The following is a 16,095-nucleotide window of genomic DNA, read 5'->3' as shown; positions in this document are numbered from 1 at the left end:
AAGATCTTATAAACAGGTCTGGTAAACAAATTAACAATTCTGTCAGAAGCAGGCAAGCAAAATTTCCAGTTTAACCTAGGGAAAACACAAGACATTCAAACAGATAAAGCACTAATGGTCTTAGCAGCAGCTTCCAATCCATTTATCAGCTATGGCAGCCCACTCATTCTCTGTCTCTCACTCAGAGGGGCCCCCACTCCATGCCAGCAGACTCTCACTCTGTGACTTTGCAAACTTCACAGCTTTCACCCCCACTCTCCAACCCATCCAGGCTCTCACTCTGAGCGGTATAAATCATTGCCAATAAACACGCACAGCAAAAACCTCCTATCCCTTGTCCATTTTAGCAACAGAGCAAAAAACAAACACAAAATAATAAGTGGCAGTAAGCCACAGGTGGTGTTCCTTTTTCCTTCCCAGTACTAACAAAACTTGCAGGCCTCAAGGACTGTAAGGTTGCTAGGGAGAGAAGTGCAGGTGGATCTGCTCCTCTCTTCCATCTCTCTCCTCCTCACCAACTGGCAAAAACAGCATTTGATATCCTCACTTGAACCCATTTCTCCTGGAATGGGGTGAAGGAGGCTGAGGTCTGAAGGCACATGAGCCAGCTCCCTGCTGAAGCTAAGCAGGGTCAGGTGTGGTCAGTGCTTCGATGGGAGACTGCCTGGGAACCATATGTAAGCCGCCTTGGGTTACATGAAAAGAAAGGTGGGGTATAAATGTAAATGAATGTATGAATGAATAAATAAATAAATAAAACAATACATTTGTAGACACCAGAATTAAATAGGGGAACAGTCTAGGTATGAAGGGAGAGAACCCAAGCAGTTGTCAAAGGCTAGGCTTTCCCCTCTGACCTTTTTATAGACTTCTAATCAAAGTTTTCAAAATGCTGCACTAATCCCTCAAGAAAGCAAGGAACCGCAATCTTGACATACTAAAGGTATTACAAAAGGCCAAACCTTCTCTTGATCAGAGCTCATCCTACTAAGTCAAAAACATATCCAAACTTGATTTTACAATCTGCCAAGGGATTTCATGAACCTTCACTTTATTTACAATATTCTTGTTGCTACTCTTATTTTCTCAGTTGGCAGTAGTTAAGACAGTAAGAATCCCCCTCATGATCTCTATAGTAGGTGAGAAGAGTTCACTCGAAAACAGTATTTTGAAGCAAGTGCTACATTATTACGTGTTTTCATAGCTTCCTACATCTTTGTCAGGCCTGTTTTACTTCTAGCTCAGTCAACCTCTCCATAGACCAGTAGTGAATTTATAGCAAGGGTGGCTAATGTTTTTCAGCCTGAGGGCTGCATTGACAGTCAGCCATTTCTCTAAAGTAGGTTAACTTCCCCTGGATTAGTTTGAGTAACCTCTTGACAGGGAACTTCTAGTTCCTCAGATTACTCGTAGGTGGAAGAATCCTGGGTACTGAGAACAATGCCAATTTCTTTCCAAGATCCTGCCAAGCATTTGAAGAAACCCTTCAGCCAACACAGCTAGGGTACCTCCTCCCTGTCTTCCACCGTGTGTGTGTTTACAGCTCTTTATAATTTGTCATGATATAATGTCAGATTAATGAGTCCTAGAAATGGAAAGGACGGGGTATATGGTAGCATTTTGATGCCTTCCTATTGACTGATTTCTACCCACACCAAGATTACATTACATTATGGATGCATGGACTGCCTTCAAGTTGATCCCGACTTGTGGCGACCCTATGAATAGGGATTTCATGGTAAGCAGTATTCAGAGGTGGTTTACCATTGCCTCCCTCTGAGGCTAGTCCTCCTCAGCTGGCCAGGGCCTGCTCAGCTTGCCATAGCTGCACAAGCGAGCCCCTACCTTGTCCGCAACTGCCAGCTGGGGGAGCAACTGGGCTCCTTGGGACTATGGAGCTTGCCCACGGCTGCACAGGTGGCAGGGCACATAACCCCTGAGCCACTCCCTGTGGGGGTGAACTTTAGCTGGCCCTTTACACCCAGGAGACACGAGTGGGGATTTGAACTCGCAGACTCTGGACTCCCAGCCAGGCTCTCCTCCCCACTGTGCTCATTACCTGCATGTAATGGAAGCTATAGATTACCTACTTCAGATTTCGAGCTATACTATCAGTTGCAGCACAAGAACTTTGTGTGGAGTGTTCTCTATATTCATTCCTATTCCTTAAAGGGATGGTGGGATATGTATCATTCTGGATCTCAAGAGCCTTAATAAAATTAGTGAAGTGCTTTAAGGTGGGAATCTCAGGTCCATAATAGTGATGTAATAAAAGCCTGCCTCCATAAACCCACATGTCACTTGCCCAGATGACTTTAATATCACCCCTTCCCTACAGTTTGATGATGCACACATCAAGGGGAAGGGGAAGGACATTCACATCTATTAATATCTCCACAACTTCTTGGTAAGATCTCTGACCCTGAAGTCAGGATTGAACGGCATACATATGAAAGAGAATCTTGCAATGCCAAGATATGTAATCAAGGGGACAAAAAGTTCCTTCTACCTGAATGAGCTTCTGTTAATCTGTCTTATTCAGTATGCAGACAAGCACAACAAGCCTTTAGAATCTCTTCTCCACTTTCCTATGAATGTGGCACTCAGACTTGTAGAAGCTAGGAAATCTTCTGGAGAGTTTTAGTCTAGAATATCTACAGGGCATTAGGTTTGCAAAAACTGCCTTCGAATGGGATTGGGAACATTTGACTCTCTAGATGTTGCTGGCTTATAATGTCTGGATGGTCACAGGTTTTCCACTCCTCCTTAGAACATATATTGATTGATTTGCTTTCTTACCTGCCCTTCACCATAAGATTCTAGGGTGGGTTACAACAATATGAAAATACAACATTAAATTAAAACCATTTATAATCAGTAATGAGTAGGTCCTAAAAAAACATCTGGGTTGTGAACTACCAGGACAAAGAGATGCATCTTCAACATCAATAAAAGCTGTACAATCAAGATGCACCCTCTGTGGGGAAAGAATTCCACAGATTAGGAGCTGCCACAGAGAATGCCCTGTCATGGGCCACCACACTCTGAACCTGTGAGGGCAGCAGAACTACCAAACTCTGCCAGTCTTAACACCTGAGCTGGTCTGTAGGGAATGAGGTGGTGTTTCAGATATTTGGGGTCTTAAGTCATTTAAACACTAATGTAAATATTTGGGCTAGAAATGAACTGGCAACCAGTGAAGTTGTTTTAGAATAGAAGTTACGTGAACCCCTGGCTGTGCATTCTGAGCCAGATGAAGTTGAAGTTTCCATCTTCAAATGTAGCCCTACAAAGAGTGTGTTGCAATACTCTACTCTGGAAGTTACCAGAGCATGGAGTACAGCTGCCAAGTCATCTCTGTCCAAAAGTGGCTGTAGCTGGAAATAGGCACTTCTAGCTGTAAAGAACTGCTGGGTCAACACCCCTCTCCAACTTGTGCCTCCCTTAACAGGGTTGAGTTAAGCCAAATGCTAACCCTGTAATGAAGGTAGACTGCCACCACCCCTTAACCTGGTCTCCCACTCTGGGCCAAAGGGAAACCGAAAGTACCAGAAAAGTAGACCAGCCCAGGATTTCAAGGGACAAGATCCAAACTTCACTCCTTGTCCTGGAGCCTAAGGCAAAAATACCCAATTATATCTCAGGTTGTGGCTAAATGGCCACGGTGCTGGATTCAGAGCCTAAATTCCCCAGCAATGAACATATACTGGTAAATAAAAGGTAGTCTGCAAAAACATAGGTGCAGAAGCATTCCTTAAACCAAACATTCAGAAGGTTAGGTAAAATGCAAAAAGTTCAATCACAGAACAAAAATAACAAAGCTGTTCAACCTATTCTATATTCACAGACTATAAGAAGACAGGCAGAGTAATTTCATGGTTCCACATCTCTCCCAGAGATGTATGGCCCGGAGAGCATTAGGAAGATGGATCCCCAACATCAGGGACAAGTATCAAGCATTGAACCTTGAGCATTAGTATCAAGCCAAATCCTTAAGCCTTAGGCCAAACTCTCAACTCTACTTTTATGAGGAAAAGCCCAACAACAGCCAGGAATTAATTAGCCAATCAGAGAGCTTCCTGATGATGAAGGCTTCTAGAGCTTTCAAATCTAATAGTCACATAGTTTCTCCAGCCTTCTCAGGCCTGTGGCCTTGAGGTATTAGTCTGAAGCTGATAAGCATGTGTTCTCACTGACTGCTTAATTAACTGGATGCAGCTGTGAGAACTGACAAGCAAGATGTTTTCCCCTCAATTCCTTGCCACAGAACCATCGTTATTAGCAAAACCAAACTTTCTTTACACAGGCCACCAAAGCCACCTGATCGTCTTGTGACAATGTTGGATCCAGAAGTACCCCATGCTATGGATCTGCTCCTTCAAGGAGAGCGCAACCCTACCCCAAACAGACAATCTCCCTCTATCTGACTTGCTCTGTGATGTTCAATCATGTCTGAATCTTTGCATTTTATCCCTAAAGTAGACCAAAAATTGTCACAGCAGATTTCCTAGGGTATCACAGCAATACTGTCCTGGTCAGATGACAGAAGTTCATTCACCACTTGAAAAAGTTGTATCAAAAAGCTGTTTGTGGATGCAGTTTGTGGCAGAGATGTTAGCTTTCTTCGCTGCCGCCACCACCACCACATGGTAGGTGTGATTACGCGCTCTCAGCCATGTTCGGTCAGGATCAGACTGAGAGTTATACCACCTGCACTCTAGCCATTGGCACTCCATTCATAGCACATGGGAGTATTAAGGCACTTTACATCAATGGTGAGGACATTCAGGAGCAATTGTGTCAATGGTTCTACGCATCTTACCATTCCATTGTGAGGCACCAGTTTCGACAGTGTGAACCATGTCAATTGGAAAATCGCCCAGAGCATTCAGGAATTCATCAGATACTCTAAGTTTAAGTTGCCAGACCATCTCAGTGGTTCCCCCACCCTGTAGAATGTTTGAGTAACTCAAATCTCATCAGTGAGTGATCTGTCCTTGACAATGGACTCACAACGAGCCCGCAATGAAGTGAGTATTACCAATCCTGTCTGTGGCAAAAACCAGGTTGAGGGAATGGCCAGCCACATGGGTTGTGCGATGTACTGAGACAGCCCCCTGGATGTCATGGAGGCTATGAAGTCCTCAGCTGACTCATTTTAGGCAGCATTGGCATGGGTATTGAAGCCCCTCAACACTTCTTTGAAAGGGGTCTCCAACACCACATCTAAGACTATCTCCACCAGCTTGGTTTAAAACATTCCGTGCTTTATAGTTATATGAATATCACAATTTTTAGTTAGTTTTTTTGGCCCTTGCATTTGAGACAAAGGTATTATCCAAAGCAAAATTGTATGGCTGAAAAAAGGGGTTATAAAAGGAATACTACAGCACTGTTAATTCAAAACATTAATTCTGTGTTCTGTGTGAGACTGCTGTTTATGGTGTGAATGGAAAGTTGGACATACTGTTCTTCTGGTCAGCGGAGAGTGGAGCAGACAGGAATGGGTTAACTCTCCTGGAGGCAGGGTCAGCACTATAACACAAAAGTTTAGCTGATGGCCGGCCGAAGGGGAGGAACCTTCTCCCATTCTCCAGTTGCGACACAGCTGTAAAAAACAGAGTACTGAGCAGCCGGCCACTCCACCTACATGAACTTGAAACTGCAACAGAGGATAGAATAAGAACAAGTGTTAACAAATCAGCACAGAGTGCCAGGAAGGGATGAAGGGAGCCCTTACTACTCTATCCAGAGGGTGAGCGACCAGTGGTCACCAGAGGGTTTCTGGAAAGGTGCCCTCCCCACCCCACGGCCTAGGTTTTGCTGCAGGGTGGGGTTGTCTGCTCCACTCTCCGCTGACCAGAAGGACACTTCACGGTAAGTCCAGCTTTCCGTTCTCAGTCAGCGGAGGAGTGAAGCAGACAGGAATGGGATGTACCTGAGCAGTGACTCCCCTTACATTCTTGGGTGGGAGCAAACCTAGGCCACCACCCTCTGTAGAACCCTTCTGCCGAAGGCAGCTTCCACAGAAGCAAATTTATCCAGCTTGTAGTGTTTGATGAAAGTGAATGGGTAAGCCCAGGTGGCGGCTTTGCAGATGTCCTCCAGCGGAGCGCCGCTGTGGTGACAGCCCCTCTAACTGAGTGTGCAGTGATCCCTGGAGGGGGAGCTCTCCCTTTTGCCTGATAGGCCTTAACTACGCAATCCCTCACCCAGTGGCTGATGGTGGATCTGGACACCTTTAATTCCTGTGCCCCTTGTTTAAAAGACACGAACAGGGCCTCAGACCTCCTGAATGGTTCTGTACGGTCCAGGTAGATCTGAAGTGCCCGCCTGACATTGAGTTTGTGCCACTTCTTCTCCCTGTGATGGACTGAGTTGGGGCAGAAGTTGGGTAGAGAAATGTCCTGTCCCCTGTGGAACAAGGAATTGACCTTTGGTAGAAAACTGGGATCAGGGCGAAGAACCACCTTGTCCGGGCGAAAAATGCACAGCTCCTCCCGGATAGAGAGGGCCCCCAGTTCCCCCACCCTCCAGGCTGAGGTGATTGCCACCAGAAAAACTGTCTTGAGGATGAGGTCCTTGATTGTTATTGAACGTGCCGGTTCAAATGGATGTTGTGAGACAGTTCTAAGGACTAATGAAAGATCCCAGGAGGAAAACCTGTGCTGCACTGGAGGTGACAGCAGGGTTGCCCCTCAGAGAAAGCGTTTGACCCAAGGGTGAGAGGAAATGGAATGGCCCCCCACCATCAGAAACACACTGCCTAGGGCCGCCGCCTGTCTCTTGAGCGTGTTGGGGGCTAGCCCCTGGTCCAGACCGTCTTGCAGGAAGTAAGAATGGTGTGAATGTGGCATTCCATTGCAGGTAACTGCGTGTATACCACCTGTTGAACGCCTTCCATGTGAGGTCATAAATTCTCTGGTGGATTGCTTGCAAGAAGCCAGAATGGTGAAAACAACCGTCTCAGACAGCCCCTCTTCGCCACTGCCACTCAGCCTCCAAGCGTGAAGCTGGAGCCACTCTGGGTCTGGGTGAAGGATGGGTCCTTGTGAGAGGAGATCCGGTCTGGAGGAAGATGCCACGGCGGACTGGAGCTGAGGTCCACTAGGTCGGAAAACCACGGTCTCCGTGGCCAGTGTGGAGCCACCACTATCACCTGGGCCTGGAGAACTCTGATTCTGTGCAGCAGCCTGGACAGAAGAGTTAGAGGCAGGAAGGCGTAGAGGAGTCCCTGAGGCCAAGGGGCTGACGGCGTCTATGTCCTGGGCGTGTGGATCCCAGCCTTGTGCCATGCACTGGTCCGGCATTCACCGATGAGGCAAACAAGTCCATGCATGGGAGCCCCCACTTCCGAGTGATCTCTAGGAACACGTCCAGGTGAAGGGCCCATCTTCCCTGGTGGACTTGTTGCCAGATCAGCCAGTCAGCTTGTGTGTTCAGGATCCCCTGAAGATGTATGGCCAAAATGGAAGCCAGGTGCCTTTCTGCCCACTGGAGCAGCAGGTTGGTCTCCCTCTGAAGAGGGCGTGATTTTGTGCCCCCTTGTTTGCAAACGTGATTTGGCTGTGATGTTGTTGGTGCATACTAGCACATGAGTCTGATAAATAAGAGGTAAGAACTGCTGGAGTGCTAGTCAGATTGCTCTGAGCTCCAACCAGTTGATTGACTGGCACTGCTCCTGCACTGACCACTTCCCTGGTGCAATGCTGGAGCAACAGGTCGCCCCCCATTCATACAGGCTCACATCTGTGGTGACTATTGAGACTGTTGGAGTTCTGAGGGAAAGGCCTTTCTTCAGATGAGGTAAACGTCCCCACCACTGGAGGGACCCCCGCACATGCCTCGGGAGGGTGATGAGCCAGTTCTGGCGTGAGGTGATCTGATCCTGATATGGGAGCAGCAGCCACTGCAGGGCTCTTGAGTGGAAGCGTGCTCACAGCGCTGAGTCTATGGCTGTTATCATGGAGCCATGCAGCTGAGCCAGTTCCATCAGAGGAGCCTGGCTGCCTTGTAGGCATGTGTGCAGCTGGTGCAGGAGCTTCTCCGTGTGATTGGTGGACAGGAAGAGCTTGCTTTGAGCTGTGTCGATGACCACTCCCAGATGTTGAAGGTGCTGGGTGGGTATCAGATGGCTCTTGGCCTTGTTGATGGTGAAGCTGTGGTTCTCCAGACACTGGATGGTAGTCTGGAGATCCTGTTGTGCCACTGTTGCTGAAGAGTCCTTCACCAGAAGGTTGTCCAGGTAAGGGTATACGTGGACACCCTGAGTGCGAAGGTGGGCCACTACTGCTACCATTATTTTGATGAACACCCGCAGGGCCGAGGCAAGGCCGAAGGGCATGGCCCTGTATTGAAACTGGTGGTGGCCATGCGCAAAGTGGAGGAAATGTCTTTGCTGCTGAAGAATGGGGACATGCAGGTACGCCACTGTGAGATCTATAGATCCCAGGAAGTCCCCAGGTTGAATGGCTTCCGTAGTAGACCTGAGCGTCTCCATCTTGAACTTCTTTGTCCACAGGAAGCGATTCAAGAATTTTAAATCCAAGATGGCACGGTAATTGCCACTGCATTTAGGAACTGTAGAGAACACAGAGAAGACTCCTGAGGACCGCTGATGCTCTGGCACGGGTTCTCTGCCGCCTATCTCAAGGAAGTGAGAAATGACATCCAGGGTTCTCTGCCGCTTCTCCAGCTGACGAGATGGAGGGGCTGTCCTCCATCTGTCTTTTGGGATGGTGGCAAACTCGATTGATTGATTGATTGATTGATTGATTGTATCTGTATACCGCCCCATAGCCGAAGCTCTCTGGGCGGTTTACAGTAACTAGGGTGGTTTACAGTAACTAGGGAGTAAACTCTACAGTAAACTCTAGGGAGTAGCCAGACAGAATGGTGCTCAGTATCCATTTGTCTGAGGTGGAGGCCGCCCAGGGATGTGCAAAAAATTGAAGTCTTCCCCCCACCTGGTCTGTCCTGGTGTCATGCATGGCTTTGCTTGACATTGGGCTTGGGGTTTTGACAATGTTTGTTGCCTACCCTGCCACTGGAGGGTGTGGAATGGGTGCGCTGGCGGGAGGAATTCCAGGAAGAGTTCCAGGGCCCCCAGAATTGATGTATAGTCCTGTAGGTAGTTGGATAGCCCTTGGGATGAACGGAATGTGAATTGAATTGAATTGAATTGAAACTTTATTTTTACCCCGCCCTTTTTCCAAACTGGAACTCAGGGCGGCTTACAGAGTGAAGCCTTCTTAGGGATTTGTCATCCTTCCTGGGAGCGGAAGGGCCTTCGTTTTAATCCTTGGTCTCCACCAGGTGGCGCTCTAGAGACTTGCCAGAAAGCTGCCCACCTGAGTAGGGCAGAGCTGCAAGACTGGCTTTGGAGTGATGGTCCACTTCCCACTGTTTCAGCCATATATTGCGTCTTACTACCACTCCATATCCAAGAGCTCTTGCTGAGTACTGTAGGCTATCTAAGGAGGAATCTGCTAGGAATTCAGCGGTTTTTTACCAGTTTGTGCAGCCCCTCCCTGACATGTCTGGTATCGGGAGGCACTTCTGATAGTAGCGCTTTAGCCCACTTTACCACAGCGTATGCCAGGAAGGAGTTGGCTGCTGAAGCTCTCACGGCCAATGCAGATGCTTTCTGTGCGCGTGTTTGTTGCCTCCCCTATAGTTTTTTGGATAGAGCATAAGGAGCTTTGGATTTGGCTGGATGATCCCATTCTTCCTTAACAATGTCCTTGAAGAATTTTGGAAAGGGAATGACCACCTTCTGATCTCCTGACCTGGGGAAGACGTCTGAAGATCCCTGTTTCCCCTCCTGAGGAGTTTCCTTAGGGGGTTCTAACTGCAGGCAGGCCATAGCCTAAGAAATCAAAATAGGATAGGAGTCAGGAGAATACAGCCTGTTATGCACTGGGGATGGCATAGGGGAATCCTCCCCTGAGAGTTCCCCTTCTTACTTTTCTGAGTCTGATGCAGCAGATGACGGAGGAGCGTCTTCCCCCCAGGAGCCTGGGCTAGGGGAAAGGTGGTCAGGTAGGAACCCAGAGCTGGAGCATCTTGTGTTTTTATCTTTGTGTGATTTAGGCTTCTGTAAGGAGTCCCTTTTTTACTCTTTCCCCTTTCTCTAACTGGGCTGGCCTCCCAGGAGGAGGAGGAGGAGGAGGAAAATGAGAAGAAATCATGGCATCGTGCCCTGGAGCGCTTGGAGCCTTTTTCCCCCCTATGTGCACGGGCCCAACGCTTGGCTAAGGGAGCCCCTGCCTCCTTCATCATGGCATTGTTAAACCAGGCCAATACGGCTGAAGAGGTAGAAGGCTTACCTAGATGGTGAGATTTGGCACACTTTTTTTTCCTGCAGGAGCCACATGTGTATCTTCCCCTCTCTTCCCCCCCCTTTCAGGTGGGGAGTCTAGCATGCTTCCCACCACTGAGGCCAGGGTGACTAATGGATTGTCTAATTGAAATGTAGATTCCCCCCCACTCAGGGACTCATCTTCCTCTGCAGAGGCATGGGAAGGGCTGTCTCTTCCTTCAGGCATGGTTAAAAATCCCAGCTGAAGAGGGAAAAAGTCTGGGGCTGGAGCTGCCCCCCCCCCCTGCAATTAGAAAAAGAAAGCTTAGTGGCTTTACCTGAGAACAATGCGGCACGAGGCCAACCATGCTTAGCCGTGGCCCGTTTCCCCAGGGGTTTTTTGAATCAACAAAACGCCTTGGATAGCAAAAGACCAATCTCTGCTCCTCCAAGGTCTTAAAAAGCTCCTGAAAGCTTCCCTCTCCTTGGGACGTGAAAGAGCGTTGGATAAAGGACAGTGGGGTGGCACGAGACAGATCCCGGCCTCCGCTGCTTCCAGCGCCTCTTCGGAAAGAACAGTCCCTCTCTTCCTCCCTCCAGTCTGGCTATTCAGTGAGGGCGGGAAGTGACAGAAGAGATGCATAAGTCTGTGCGCTTTGACTGCAGTTGATGATGATAAACTCTCTGAGAAGAGCAGCAAAAATAGATAAAACTGTTCCTGAATCCCTTATGGGGACCCAGGAGGAATAGGCTGACTCTGTTGCTCATTGAAGGCATAGTGAAAAACTGGAGAACGGGAGAAGGTTCCTCTCCTTCGGCTGGCCACCAGCTAACCTTTTGTGTTATAGTGCTGACCCGGCCTCCAGAAGAGTTAACCTATTCCTGTGTGCTCCACTCCTCCACTGACCGAGAAGTTTATTTTTTCATATACAGTGCCGTGAAAAAGTATTTGCCTCCTGTCTGATTTTTTGCATGGTTGCATATTTTTGGCACTGAATGTTATCAGATCTTGAACCAGAACATAATATTAGAGAAAAGGAAACTTGAGTGAACAAACAGAAAATTTAGATACTTATTTCATTTATTTATTAAAGAAAGTTAAGCAACACCCAGTGCTCCCGTGTGAAAAAGTAATTGCCCCCTTAAACTCTAAACCTGATTACGCCACTTTCAGCAGCAATGACTGCAACCAAACACTTCCTGTAATTTTTGATCAGTCTCTCACAGCGCTGTGGTGGAATTTTGGCCCACTCCTCCCTGCAGAACCGCTTTAGCTCAATGACATTTGTGGGTTTTTGAGCAAGAACTGCTCCTTTCACATCCTGCCACAACATCTCAATAGGGTTTAGGTCTGGAACTTTGACTAGGCCATTCCAGAACTTTAAATTTCTTGTTCTTCAACCACTCTGATGTAAACTTGGTTGTGTGTTTCAGATCATTGTCTTGCTACATGACCCAGCTGCTCTTCAGCTTCAGCTGACAGACAGATGGCCTGACATTCTCCTGTAGAATTCTCTGATACAAAGCAGAATTCATGGTTCCTTCAATGATGGCAAGTTGTCCAGGTCCTGATGCAGCAAAGCATCCCCAAACCATGATTCTGCCACCACCATGCTTGACTGTTGGTATGAGGTTCTTCATGTGGAATGCAGTGTTTGGTTTTTGCCAGACATAATGGGGCCCATGTCGCCAAAAAAGTTCTATCTTTGACTCATCTGTCCATAGAACATTGTTCCAGAACTCTTGAGGATCATCCAGGTGCTTTTTGGCAAACACTAGATGAGCATTCATGATCTTCTTAGTGAGCAGTGGTTTCCGCCTTGCTGCTCTGCCATGAATCTCATGTTTGCACAGTGTCTTTCTGATGGTGGAATCATGAACCCTTAGCTGAGGTGAGAGAGGCTTACAGATCCTTGGATGTTGTTCTAGGGTCCTTCGTGACTTCCTGGATGATTTTATGCCTTGCTCTTAGAGGGATTTTAGTAGGACAACCACTCCTAGGAAGAGTCACTACTGTCCCAAACCTTCTTCATTTGGTCAATATGGCTGTGATTGTGGTTCGGTGGAGTCCCAGAGCCTTAGAAATGGCTTTGTAACCCTTTCCAGACTGATATACATCAACAACTGTTTTCCAGAGGTGTTCAGGAATTTCTTTTGATCGTGGCATGATGTAGCTTTGGACCCTGTGTGCTGGCAACTTCAATCTGATGGCAAGGGCCAAAGTTGGCAAGGGCCAAGGGCTGGCTCAAATCAGGCCTGATTGTTTACTGAGGTATTCAAACACCTGGCCCTAATAATACCTTTCATTGGGTTGATTTAACTAAAGGTAAAGTTGTCCCCACACTTGTAGTGCGAATCGTCCGACTCTTAGGGTGACATCTTGCAACGTTTACTAGGCAGACTGTATATATGGGGTGGGATTGCCAGTTCCTTCCCCGGCCTTTCTTTACCCCCCAGCATATGCCAGAGGGAGGCAATAAGTTTTTCAAACCTGAAGATTGCCTAGCACACCAAACAAATTAAACAAGCACCAAACTTTGGTGTCATTTTCTCTTTCCTACTCTGTCTATATATTACTACACCCCACAAAATGATCTGACAGAATTCAATGTGAAAAATATTCAACAATGCAGAAAATCTGACGGGGCAAATACTTTTTCACACACTGTTTGCATCTCCATACTTTTATTTTTATACATTCTGCTAAATGGGTGTATAAATGGATATGGTCCTCTGTCTCACAAGCTTTAACAGTGGTAAGCATTACATTGGCACTCAACATTAACATTTATTAATGTTGCTAATCAATGCTATTAATGCTAATCAAGATTCCCTGTAGCCAAGGTTTCAAATCCTGGTTGAGAAATACTGGTTAGTATGGTTAATGTTGATGCTGATATGATGCTATATCATGGAGAAGGTCATTGTAGGGAACTGGCACTTAAGAGGGATGGTACTAGGTGGAATAATTGAATAATCCTGTGACCTGCTTCTGATCTCTTAAATTTAAGAGCGTGCCAGTGTAGAGGTAAGTTTCGACTATAGCACCAAATACATATATGTGGGAAAATGGAAGATTCTTGCTGGGAGGGACGGTGTTTCTGAATTTGGAAGTGACCCCTGAAGTTAATCTGCAAAGACATCCTTGGGTGAAATGGGTAGCAGGTGTTGGGAATTAGCTTGAGGACAAACAGAGAAGAGCTCAAGGGGGAATGCTCTTGAAAGTCTTCAGAAAAGAGGCTGATGACAGAAGTAATTCTATCTAGATTGGCTTTTCCCTTACTGAGGCAAAAGTTGTTTCTTGTCCCTTTGCGCGCGTGCGCGCACACACACACTCACTCACTCACTCACTCACTCTTGTGGTGTTTACTTAGGAAGATGGGAAAAGCTGCCTTTTCACACTGAGCTAGACTATTGGTTCATCTCACTCAGTACCGTCTACACTGACCAGCAGAGGCTAGAGATGCCTGGGAGTGAAGCTGGGACCTTCTGCATGCAAAGCGGATGTGCTACCCTGAGCCACAGTCCTTCCTCAATAGTTAATAGCATTATGGGTGGTCTAATAGTAGTTGCCTTGTTTATACATCGGGTAGATTTTAGAAGTCTGCAAAATGAAGTGAGGTCACTCTTATTGTTGATAGAAATAAGGAATACAGGGCAGAAGGTGAGTGGGTAGGTGTGACGAGTATCAAACACCTTGGCTCAGAACCGTGTTTTTTTAATTATAACTCAGTTTTAATAATCATAGTCTTGCCTTTCTAACATGATAGATACGCCTGTTTTTGTGAGCAAAGCTCTGTAACATTTGGTGTAATCTCATGTTTGACCATGGACTTTTAAGTTGCTCTTGCTTTCACTGGCTGGAGGGAGCAGAATCATACATTGTGGGATATTAATAGAAGCCAATGAGCTGAGTGAGTGTAACTCTAGGGCACTGTTCTTCAACCTTGGGTCAACAGATGTTGTCAGATTACAACTCCCATCAACCCTAGCCAACTTAGCTAATGGCCAAGCATAATGGGAGTTGTAGTCCAACAACATCTTGGGACCCAAGGTTGAAGAACGGTGCTCTAGGGGACAAACATTGGCAGGCGTGCAGTGCTTGATGGTTTAGAAGTTCTGTGCTACACTTCATTTGTCTGGCTTTTCCTAAGTGCCAAGGAAGGCATACCCTAGAGGAAAGAGTCAGAAGTATCTGTTAAAAAGATTTGCTGATGGGGTGCTTTGTAATTTTAAATATTTAAATCTACTGTTTCATGCCTGGCAAGTTACTCCTACCCAGTGCACAAGTAACTTTAAACAGAGTTAGAGAGAGAACTGGATGGGGAGATGGGTGGGGCCCCATTCCTACTAACATTCTATTTTGCTGCTTGTGGAGACATGTAGACAAGATGTGTGTGGTGGGCATGTGTGGAAATGGGGCTCCACTGAGCCCTGTTTGGATCCTTCATGCCAGGTGCTCTGCCCATCGTGCAAGTAAATTGTGCCCCCAATTTTTCTTTAAAACTATTGTGATGTTATTTACCTTTTGATAAAAATACTAATTTCTAACATAATCCACAATATGATTTATAATATGTATATGATGTTTTAATATCGAATGCATATTTTATTTTTTGTAAGATTTGATATTGTGTATACTACTCTGTGACCATCAGATTAAGGGTGGTCTGGAAATAAAATGAAGAATAAAAACTTAATGTATTGGGAGAAGGGAAACGGCCGAGTTAAAAAAAGAAGTTCTCTTTGCCAGTGTTAAGAAGAATGGTAACTATAGTTCTGTATTGTTTTTCATGTTCTAATGATGTTTTGGATCCTAACTAATGGTTCATATACTGCCATCATAGTACTGACACAACTGATACGATGTAGTAGATAACGTAACTTTTTCAGTTTCATGACAGATATGTTGAAGTTATAAACTTGGAAGTTATAAAGTTTCTTTTTCAGTGAGTAATACTTTACTAACAGTATGATTCTCTGAAACCTGTTTACACGGATGCTACTTCTTCCCTACAATCCTAGAGTTGGAAGGTATCTTAAAATCATCTAGTCCATGCCCCTGGGAATCCAGAAAACCCTCTGCTACAGCATCCCTGATAGGTGACCATCCAGCTTCTACTTGAAAATATTTAATAAGAGTCTGCCAACTTTCAAGGCAGTCTGTTCCACTATCAAACAGATTGTGCCATCAAGAAGCTCTTCCTAATTTTATTCATACAGACATTTCTGTCTCCCTTCTAGCACCTATCTACCATTCAGGGTAGCTTATAGCAACTTAAAATCACAATGTCAAAATACAATAAACTATCTTAAAAATACAACAGAGGGAGAGACCACAGGTAAAACACAACATATGCAGAGCCTGAGGAACTGCATCCCAGAGTATTAAAGGAACTGACTGAAGAACTCTCAGAACCAATGTCTGTTACCTTCGCGAAATTGTAGAGGTTGGGTGAACTGGAGAAGGGTTAAAAAGGAGGAACCTGGGAACTACATACCAGTTAGCCTGACATCAATCCCTGGGAAAATTCTGAAGCAGATTATAGTCAATCTGTAAACACCTTGAACACAAGGCAGTGATTACTAGAAGCCAGCACAGATTTATCAAGAATAAATCCTGCCAGAATAATCTTATCTCATTTTTGGATCAGGTAACCTCCCTGGTAGACTGTGGGAATACTGTGGACATAATATATCTCAACTTCAGAAAAGCTTTTGACATGGTACCCCTTGATATTCTGATTAGTAAGCTAGCTAAATGTGGGCTGAATGGAACAACTTATCAGGTGGAT

The 16,095-nt window shown here is 46.0% G+C and overlaps 1 protein-coding gene across 6 annotated transcripts in view; it reads left to right on the top strand.

The window, feature by feature from the left end:
* The window catches only part of TCF12 (transcription factor 12), a 367,927-nt gene that overhangs the window by 186,187 nt on the left and 165,645 nt on the right, over window positions 1–16,095 (top strand). The gene's annotated exons all lie outside the window — the stretch shown is intronic.

Source organism: Rhineura floridana, chromosome 14 (assembly GCF_030035675.1).
Source record: "Rhineura floridana isolate rRhiFlo1 chromosome 14, rRhiFlo1.hap2, whole genome shotgun sequence".
Taxonomy (NCBI): domain Eukaryota; kingdom Metazoa; phylum Chordata; class Lepidosauria; order Squamata; family Rhineuridae; genus Rhineura; species Rhineura floridana.
This window is presented reverse-complemented; position numbering and strand designations above follow the sequence as displayed.